Source organism: Phodopus roborovskii, unplaced genomic scaffold (assembly GCF_943737965.1).
Source record: "Phodopus roborovskii unplaced genomic scaffold, PHOROB, whole genome shotgun sequence".
Classification (NCBI taxonomy): Eukaryota; Metazoa; Chordata; class Mammalia; order Rodentia; family Cricetidae; genus Phodopus; species Phodopus roborovskii.
Genome location: NW_026125052.1, coordinates 18,359,548 through 18,370,377, shown reverse-complemented (window position 1 = coordinate 18,370,377; position 10,830 = coordinate 18,359,548). Strand labels below are relative to the sequence as shown.

At 45.1% G+C, this 10,830-nt stretch overlaps 1 non-coding gene across 1 annotated transcript; it reads right to left on the bottom strand.

Moving 5' to 3' along the window:
* Nucleotides 1-7,920: 7,920 nt before the first annotated feature.
* Nucleotides 7,921-8,027, bottom strand: LOC127221771 (U6 spliceosomal RNA). Its single transcript, XR_007834493.1, has one exon. It is a non-coding gene; the product is annotated as a U6 spliceosomal RNA (small nuclear RNA).
* Between the last annotated feature and the right edge of the window lie 2,803 nt (nt 8,028-10,830).

Below are 10,830 nucleotides of genomic sequence, written 5' to 3'. Positions count from 1 at the left end.
GGACCTCAAAGTTATAATTCTCCGAGGCTTTATCAAGGGTTTTGCTTGTTTGTTTAGCTTTATTTTTGTTTTTCGAAGCAGAGTTTCTCTGTGAGTCAGCCCTGGATGTCCTGGAACTCACTCTGTAGACCTGGCTGGTCTCAAACTCTCAGAGATCTGCCTGCCTCTGCCTCCTGAGTACTGGGATTAATGCCATGAACCACCACCCTGGTGGAAGCTCATTAAGTTTTACAACAAAGTTTCTGGGTAATCAAGTGGTCCAGACAATAGGTAGGATACACAGATGCGGGCTGACACCATTCTAAAGTAAGATAGGTAGAGTTGGGTTTTGAGGGGAGGGACAGTCAGAGAGAGAGTTCAGTGCTGAGATGGAATTCATGACATTGCACCTGCTAGATAAACACCATTTTAGAAGATGGTCTTCCTCCTCCTTTCTCTCCTTCTCCACTTCTTGAAATGGCATTTTGATACGTAGCCCAAGCTGGTCTCAAATTTAGGACCCTCCTGCTCCGTCCTTGCAACTCTAACCTTGTTAGGGTTAGGGCTACATGTGTGAGCAGTCATGGCTGACCCTTGTGCATAGAACTTTTAAATTGCTCTTAAATGGCCTACAGTAGTTAGTCTATACTCAGGTCTTCAGGTCTCAGTTCTCTCTCTCTCTCTCTCTCTCTCTCTCTCTCTCTCTCTCTCTCTCTCTCTGAGGCAGGGTCTTGTATAGTCTAGGATAGTCTTGAATCCATTGTGTAGCCAAAGAGCTATAGAAATGGCTTAGTAGTCAGAAAGGGTTTGAGTTAAGAGATTCACACCCAATTTGTTTATCTGTTGCTGTAGCAAGATGTTATAGGCTGCTGCCAAGGCATCATAAGCAGAACAATGATGGGGTTGGAGAGATGGCTCAGTGGTTAGGAGCACATATTGCTCTTGTAAAGGACTGGGGTTTGGTTCCCAGCACCCATATGCTAGCTCACAACTGTTAATGACTCTAGTGCACATACTACATGCAGGCAAAATACTCCCACACCTAAAATAGGGTAAATAATAAAAAAAAAAAAAAAAAAAAAAAAGGGAAGGAAGGAAGGAAGGAAGGAAGGAAGGAAGGAAGCAAGCAAGCAGTATACTGGGGACCGGTTGCAGCTTAATTGGTAGAGTGCTTGCCTAGTATGCACAGGGACCCAGATTGCCTCCCCAGTACTGCATACACTGTAATCCCTCTACTCTGGAATTGGAGGGAGGAGAACCAGGAGTTCTAGGACAGCCTTGACTTCATGAGACCACCTTCTCAAAAATAAAAACAAACAAATAAAGTAGAATAGGGCTGGTGGGGTCACTCAGCAGGTAAGGGTGCTTGCTGCCAAACCTGCCAGCCTGAGTTCAATCCCCAGGACTCACATGGTAGGAGGAAACAGACGTCTTTTGGGTTGACTTCTGACATCCACTTGTGCACCTTGGCATATGTGTGTGTGACTCCTGAGGAAGAAATAAAAGGCAATCAAAATTGCTTCAAAATAGAATAATGGGTTCAAATGGCCAAACCTGTGGCCAGGGAGAACTTGAACACAATTTCCCCTGAATAGCTAACTGGTTTTCTTGCTTCTCCCATCACTTCAAGATTTAAAGTTTAAATGGACCATAGGCAAAGGCCCTGGTGCTTAGTAACCCAAATCCTCTTCCGTATCCACTGCTCTCCTCTGCCTGGCTCTTCACTCTCACTCTAAAGACCTGGGATGGAGAAGTGCCCTTAACTCTGTGTCCTCCCTTGCCTGGGATTTGTAAGTCAAAATCTTTGCACTCCTTTGCCTTTTGTGGCTGGATGCTGCATGTGTGCCTTCCATCTGAAGAGCTAGCAGATACCCATATTGGATATTCTCCAGGGATGCTGGGGCAGGGGCCACTACAGTAAGGGTCACATATGCATAAGTGGGACATAGGTCAGCTAAGAGACAAGGAAGAGTCTGCCAGGAGAAACCAGTTTCCTGTGTAAGGGCCCACTGGTTGTAGGTCAGATGACCAGGCATTAAACCACCCTCCCAGTCAAAGGAGCCTGTAAAAGACAACATTGCAAACACCTAAGCCCAGCTCCTCTTTCTCCCCTGCTATGACATGGTGGCTGCCTTTGGGACCCCAGAGAACAGAAGCATCTGCCAGGTGCTAGGAGAGTGAGTGACAGATGCCTCTTAGGGGATGCAAGAAGGCAGCTTCAGCTGGGGTGGGAATTCCCCAAGTGACAGTTGCCTCTGCCCACATTTACATCTTGATCTAATTTCTGCATGTGATTTCAGAGCTGATATTCTTCTGGCGACAAGGGACTCCAGGACTGACAGGCCTGAATCATGTTTGTGCACAGAGCAGGGGATTCTCATAATCTATTCCTGGGGTTGCCTGGACAGAGGTTTTTTACCTCTGTGGGTTTTAGGAGATGAAATGCCCCTGCTGTCTCCTTCAATTAGTGTCAGGTACCATAGAGCAGCAAACAGTGATCTGGGCTCTGTGCCCAATCACTTGCTAGCTTCTGCTAGCATTTCCCCCTTGAATGTTTTCGTGCTTGAGTCACAGGGTCCTGGTAGAATTTGCCTGAAAAGTGAGACCTTGCAATGTTAGATCTAGTTTCCCTAATACTGCAAAACCAAACCAAACCCTGGGCACACTGGGCAACCAGACCTGACTTGGCAAGTTCCAGGTAGTGAGAGACGCTGTCTCAAACAAAACAAAACAGTAAGGTTTGGGGAGATAAAATCTGAGCCTCTGACCCCTACATGAACACACACACACACACACACACACACACACACACACACAGAGAGAGAGAGAGAGAGAGAGAGAGAGAGAGAGAGAGAGAGAGTATCCACAGCTTGAAACTCAGCTCAGTGCCCCCTTGCTAGCTGCTATATTGTTTTTTTGAAACAGAATCTCATGTAGACTGGACTAGTGGGCTGGCATTGAACTCTCCATGTAGTCAAGGCTAGCCTTAAACTTCTGATCTTCCTGTCTCCATCTCCCCAGATCTGAGATTATAGGAGTATAATACCACACTTAGTTTTTTGTTTGTTTTGTTTTGTTTTTGAGACAGGGTTTCTCTGTATTGTTTTGGAGCCTGTCCTGGAATTCAGTCTGTAGACCAGGCTGGCCTCAAACTCAAAGAGATCCTCCTGCCTCTGCCTCCTGAGTGTTTGGATTAAAGGCATTTGCCACCAGCACCTGGCCACACTTGAGTTTTTGATATATATATATATATATATGATTTATTTACTTGTTTTTTGTTTGTTTATTGTTTGTGCTGGGGTTTGAACCCAGTCCTGGACACGATGGGCAAGTACACTATCTTCATCTTATCTTTTTATTTATTTATTTATTTATTTTCTTTCTTTTTTTTTTTTTAAACAAAGTCCAATTAAATGAAAGCAAACATTTATACACAATATTTGGGAATTTGGGTGTTGTTCTTTCCAAACTACTTCCCTTCATCTTATCTGTTATAGTAGATAAGTCACTTTATGTCGTGAAGCCATATTTTCTTATTTCATCAAGAGCCCATGGAATGAATGAACAAATTTACTGAGCAACTGCCATGCCTCTGGCACTGTGCTAAGTGTCTTTTATCTCTGCTGTTAACTGTAGTCAAGATTGTACCTGCTTTCTGTCCCTCCAGGCTTGCCATAAAGACAAGACCTCACGTGAGAAATTGCAACAGCAAAGGATATAATCTCGTGGTGGCCTGTTACCTTTGCTCTTTGCTCTGATTTTCTTCGTCCTGTTTTGCCCTATCGTCCCTCTGAGTTCGCAGGACATTGCCTGGGTGTGTCTTCCTGAGGCTGACTGTCTCACTCTGGGAATGTAGTACTTCCTTCTGAACTCATGCCCCAAGGCACACAAGTCATCTTGAAGCATTCTACATCAGTAGGACAGCAGCAGATTTAGGCTGATCTGTGTGTGACTCACATGAAGTCAAAGGGGCTGGGTTTGGTGATTTTGTGCTGCTCATTTCCATGTTGTCAGAGGAAGATCTGTGCCTATGATCTTGTTTTCCTGAAGGAAATAGAGCAGGGGCTCAGAAGGCCCACCCTCCAAGCCAGGCCTCTTTCCCCTGCCATTCACTAGTTGTGTAAAGATAGTTTTATCTATGGACAGAAAGTGGAAGTACATTAGGGCTCCTAGAATCAGGGATAGCTGACTAATGGACTTCTAGGGCATCCTATTTTTTTTTTTTTTTTTTCTTTTGCTGGAGAGAGCTTGAACCTAGGGCTTTGCGCATGCTGGGCAAGTTCCCTGCCGTTGAGCTACATATCAAATCTTCCTCCACATCCTCTAGCATCCTGTCCAACTTTCTCTCCAGAGAGATCTTGGCTTCCAGTAGCTCTGGTATCTCATGGTTCACAGCTGTATCAGACGTGACTTTGTCTCTTCCTTCAATTCCAGTTAAAAAGCAAATAATCAGGGAGTAGAACTCTGATTGGCCTAACCTGGGTCTGTTGCCCTTTCTGACCAATCAACTGTGGCAGGTGGGCAGGGGTAGGGGGATGGGGACGAGGGGGATGGAAGGGGTAAAGGAGGTAGAGGGAATGGTTATTAGGTTAATCAGACTCAGGAAGACACACCTAGGTAAACTCAGAGGTAAGATCTTGGGAGCAGTCCCAGGGCCTGGGACGTCCCCTTGAGCTTGCAGCTCCACTAGGAGTCCCATCACCTCTCTACACCTGTTCTCTTGGATGTAACAAGGAACTGGTGTGGTTGCAGAAGTAGCTAAGTGGTAGAGAGAGCTTGCCTAGAATACGTAGTTCTGGGTTTAATCCCTAGTTTTGTAAACAAACTAAAAAATTAGCATGGAGGCTGGAGAGGTGACTCAGTGGTTAAGAGCACTGGCTGCTCTTGCAAGGGACCCGAGTTCAGATGCAAGCACCCACAGAGGGTGGCTCACAACTGCTGGTAACTCCATCCTCTTCTGTGCTCTGTAGACATCTGTACTCACATGTGTGCACGAATGAACACGCACACACACGCGCGCGCACGCACACACACACACCATATATAAAAGATGCAAGCTGGGCTGGAGAGCTGGTTAAGAGCACTGGCTGCTTTCCCAGAGGACTCAGGTTCAATTGCCAGCACCCATATGTGGTGGCTCACAACCATTTGTAACCCCAGTTCCAGGGATCCATGCCATCCACGGGCACCAGGCATGAACATGGTGCATAGATGTACATGCAGGCAAAACATTCATATGCTTGAGATGAAAATTAAAAATGAAAAAAGATGTAAGCTTACCCCATGTGTTATTAACAGAACTGACAAAAGACACTAGTGGAAACATACCAGAACCTGAATGAACATGAGATTCTTCTGCAATACATGACATAGGTTTCAAACCCATAATGGAGAAGGGAAAATGAAGAAAATTTAAAAGTTTCTTTTTCTTTCTCACTTTTTTCCTTTCAGTTCTTTCTTTTTTCTTCTCTCTTCTTTTTTTTTTCCCCCTCTGAGATAGGGTCTTTATGTATAATTCTCTTCTGGAGCTCAGTATGTAGACTAGGCTGGCCTTGAACTCACACAGATCCTCCTACCTTTGCCTCCAGAGTGCTGGGATTAAAGCTGTACTCCTCCATAACTGGCTAAGAGATTTGTTTCTATATTAAGAAATTTAGGCTGGGCGGTGGTGTGGCACTCCTTTATCCCAGCATTTGGGAGGCTGATGCAGGTGGATCTCTGTGAAATCCAAGTTAGCCTGCTCTACAAAGTGAGTTCAGGGATAGCCATGGCTACACAGAGAAACAAACAAACAAAAAAATTTAAGCCAGGCCAGGCAGTGGTGGGGCATGCCTTTAATCCCAGCACCCAGGAGACAGAGGCAGGTGGATCTTCAAGTGTGAGGCTAGCCTGGTCTACAGAAGAGCAAGTTCCAGGATAGCCAGGGCTACACAGAGAAACCCTGTCTCAAACAAAACGTAACAAATTTAATCCAGGTAGGGCAGTGTTTGCCTATAATCCCAGCTCTTGGGAGGCAGAGGCAGGAGGATCACCTGCAAGTTCAAGGCTACCACGGTTTTCATAGCAAGTTCCAAGCCAGATGGGGCTCCACAGTGAGGTCTTAAAAAAACAACAGACAAAACAACAAAAACAAATAAAGGGCAAAGGAGATTTCTCAATGGGTAAATTACTTGCTTCACCAGGGTAAGGACCTCAATTTGAATCCCCAGAACCTATGTATATTGCGGTTAAATAAGGATCAGGATAAACAAATAGGCCGAATAGATGTTTATTCAGGGAGAAATAGCTTACAACCTAGACAGATGAATACCAGCAAGTTCCACCCGATGATCTCCTATGAGTCTTGCCAGCAAGAGAGCTTTCCCCAGAGTCTTCCTCAGACCTCCTTCCACAGGTCACTTCCACCCCTGGCTCCACCCCCAATGGGCGTGGTCAACGCCACAGAAGGAGACAAAGTAAATATCTCACTACATATGTAAAGCCTGATGAGGTGATATTTCCTGTAATCACAGTACTTCAGTGAAATGGGAGGCCTGGGCTGTCATGGAGCCTGGTACACACAGCAGCAAATGAGAAGGGCTATCTCAAAGAGGGCGGTGAGGACCAGCACTCCAGATTGTCCTTTACTTCCATATATGCATACCTGCACTCACACATATGAACACAGACACATGCATGCACCCACATCATACATACATGTCACACATACACATAAAATACACGAAAAAATATAAAAAGCTATAGTAAGCCAATACATTAAAAATAGTATTTGGGGATCTGGAGAGCTGGCTCAGAAGTCTAAGAGTACTGGCTGCTCTTCTCAAGGACCCAGGTTCAATTCCCAACACCCACATAGAAGCTCTCAACCATCTGTAACTCAAATCCCAAGGGATCTGCCATCCTCTATTGGCCACAGTGTCCATGTAGAAGTCAGAAGACCACTTTGGGGGGTCAGTTCTACCCAGTGGGCCTTGGAGAGCGAACTCAGATGGCCTGTTTGGCAGCAAGTACTTTACATACAGAGTCATCTCCCTGGCTCCAGCTGGCTTTATTTTATGTTAACAGAAACATGCCCAAAGAGTATGTTTCCCTGTGTTCTAAAGGGGGAAAAAAGATCTTCTTGTGAACAAGAGTGCTAATAAATTTAAGTGGTCAAGGGCATAATTTCTTTGTTGTTTTGTTTAAATTTTGATCACATTTATTTAGTGTGTGTGTGTGTGTGTGTGTGTGTGTGTGTGTGTGTGAGAAAGAGAGAGAGAGAGAGAGAGAGAGAGAGAACATGCCAGGAGTCATTTCTCACCTTCCATCATGTGTGTCCTGGAGATCTAACTCAGGTCCTCAGGCTTGGGGGCAGGTGCACTTACCCACTAAGACACCTCACTAGCCCAAGGGACACATCCAGATGGCCTTTCCAGGTAGCTGTAGATGACTATCCCTGGCCCTCTCAACAGAGACAAGATGGCTGTTAGGAGTTTGCAGATGTACAGTTAGGATTTAAGACAACTCTGCACAAATTTACTTCTGAAAAGCAGTCAAAACAGAGACTCCATCACTTGTGGTCTGGCCAGACGTCCCTGCTACTTTCCACTGCCCTGTATCTTCTTGCAGATCCAGGATTATGATAACAATACCTAAAGTAGCCAGACCTGTGCCCAAATAGAGGCTTGGTAAATAGCAATTCCCTTTCTTTTTCCAATGCTTCAAACTCTCTGTGTGGGGTGGGGCCATAAACAAGGAGCCACAGTGCTGTGTATTTGTAGTCATAGCTGGGGGGTACTGAGGCAGGGCAACCACTGAAAACCAGGCTCAAATGAGTTCCGGGCCAGCTTGGGCAGCATGGGCCCTACAGAATGAATATTGAAATTACCATGAGCACACAAACAAGGCTGACTGCATTCATCCTACTATAAATGCCATCCATGTGGCTCAGATACTGACTGTGGTGCCCTGTAGTTTTTTTTTTGTTTGTGTGTCATCCTTGGGCAGGGGCTGTGCTAATCTTCTCTGTATCATTTCAATTTTAGTATATGAGCTGCCAAAGCAAGCACCTCTGATTTCTTTTAACTAGACATTCCAGATCTCACTGTGTTCTCAACTGGGGCCTAAGCATGCTCAGTTTGAGGTCTGTCTTGATCTTTTCAGTGTTCTCCTGGCCTGTGAAGAATCAGGAAGGCGTCTAGTCCATGTGAATATAAAAAAAAAATGCTTGTATTATTTACATGGCATGATGCAGGCACATGGATGTAATTATAGTGTATGGCATGCCAAAGACTCAAAATAGCGGAAAGGCTTTCTAAATTGCAGTTTAAGTGTTCTCAAATCACTACTTTTTCCTAACAAGCCATGTCCTTGTGACAATGTCAGCACAATAAAAAAAAAAAAGAGCTATAGTTTTCCTAACAGTTTAGCCTCTGAATGTATGTCTTCTACCATGTGACAGACTATTTGTGATGAGCCATGTGGTTGTGGGCAAGCCAGGGTATTTTCAGTTTGGAAAACATTTGTGTGTTTATGGCATTCAAGGCTTTGGGATGGACTTCTGGGAGATGACTTAGACAAGTTTTGGAAGAGAAGGGCATGACGGCTAGGGACTTTCAGTAGTCCAGAGCCTGCAGTTGTTCTAGAAGCTTAGGACATGTTCAAGAGTGGGACTGGTAAGAGGTCTACAGACCATGGCAAGAGTGCGGAAGGCAGAAGAGACTGGAAACTGTTAACCGAAGGGGTCACAAGGGAGTGCGGCTCAGTGGAAGAATGTGTGAGGTTCTGGGTTTGATCCCCAGAATGGTAAAATAAATGAACGTATTAATATATAAATAAATCTTAGCTGGAATCTAGCCAGAATGACCCCAGCGCCTTCATCATTGAAGAAGGTGTTGAAGAAGGTAGAGTGTTTTCCAGCCATCTACAGCTGGAGAGAGAAAAAAAAGTGTGCTGTGTATATATGCATGTGTGCATGTGTGCACACACATGAGGTCAATGTCAGTTTTCGACTGGCTGGCCATTGAACTCCAGGGTCCTTTTGTCTGCTTCCTCAGGACTGAGATCCCAGCTACATGTCCCCGTTTACTCCTGCCTGGCTTTTGAATTTTATTTCTTCATTTTTAAAGTAAGGGCTGGGGATTGATGTCAGGTCTTCCTGACTTGATGTGGCTTTATCAGCTGAACCATTGACTCCCTTTCCTCCTTATATAAATTCAACTGACGCTAAAAAAGCCAATACACGGGGAAATAACCACATAATACTGGGTTTCCTTCCCTCCTTTCTCCCTTTCCCCCTTCAGTCAATTTGCAATTAAAAAAAAAATGAAACAAAACGGGGCAAGATGGCCAGTCATATCCCGGATCAAGTGACTTTGAAAGGCTAAACCAGAGTTGGTGTTTATGACTTGCTCAGGCTCACACTAACGTGTGGTAATTGGATGCTTGTTAGGGACCTAGGATCACTATTGGCTTGGAGGTGGGGCCCCCTGAACTCTGGCTCCCTCCTAATTGCCCATATGCTGGTTTTATTTGGTGGCTCATCTGGGTGGAAGGAACTCTGGGAAGAGATGAATTCATTCTTGGTTACCTCACCAGATTGCTAATTTTCACTGTGGTGGCATAAATCACCATAATCACTGCAGTCTCCACATGGAGAGACTGCTATTCTGGCACGAGGGCAGCAGCTATTGCTACTACTAAAGCCTTCCTACCCTACCCGGGGTCCACGGAGCATGTGGCTAGCTCTGTGGAGATGCTCTGGGATGTGGGATGGAGTGCACGCAGGGCAGTTACTTTCTACCACCAGGAAAAGCACAACAAAGGAAAAGCCTCTTCCGGTTAATGGCAGGAGCCTGCAGCTTATCACAGACCTTTGGAGCTCAGCCACAGATATCTTACTTAGAATGTCCAAGGTCCTGAGCTCAGCCCCCACCACATAAATAAATAAGCAAATGACCGTTGGCTCCAGCCCCCACCCACCCCAACACCAGCCTACTTATATGCTTGGCTCACAAACAGAATGTCAGCACAACTCCAGCCTTTCCTCCCTCTTCCTATGAACTCACTTGTTGGTGTGGCTTGGGTTGTGTCCCTCTCCTGAGGAAAATGACCGCAAGCAAAAACCAGAGGCTGCAAAAATAGCCAGTCTCTAGGCGGGGAGGCTAAATGTCATTAGAGGCTGGAGCAAAAAGCCAAATATAAGCAGTTACTTTGTCTTCTACCTGCATTATTGATTTAAGCCCCTCCCCCCACACTAATGTGCTATAAACTTTTTGAAAAGAATAAAAGAAAAAGATGAAAACCTGGGATTGAAAATGCAGTTTAATGTTATAATGCTTGCTTCCTGGAGTGGAGGCCTCGGGACCAACCAATCTTAGCACTACAATGAATAAACAAATAAACCCATTACGAGATCAAAATATAAAATTTCATAAACAAATATGCAGTAATGACTTAGGATTCCCACAGAAAATGAAGAGGTAGACAGAACAAGAAATACACTTTCTGTGTTGTTTTGTTTCTCTGAGACAGCATTTCACTAAGTCCAGGATGCCAGGAGGGCCTCACCCTTGTGTTGATCTGGGACTGTCCCTCAGCCTGTTGACCTGGCTTGTAGGAAGCCAGGGGTTTAATCCCATGCACAGCATGAATTATCCAGTTTGTGGCTGGTCCCCAGTTGTGATCCTAGTACTCTTGGAAGTAGAGGCAGGAGGATCAGAAATTTAAGATCAGTCTCAACTACATAGGAAGTCAGAGGCCACCTTGGGTTACATGAGACCTGTCTCAAAATGTCAGAATGTCAGAGACAAAGGCAAATGTGGCTGAGGACATCCTTGAACTCCCGATCCTTCTGACTCCATCTCCCAAGCG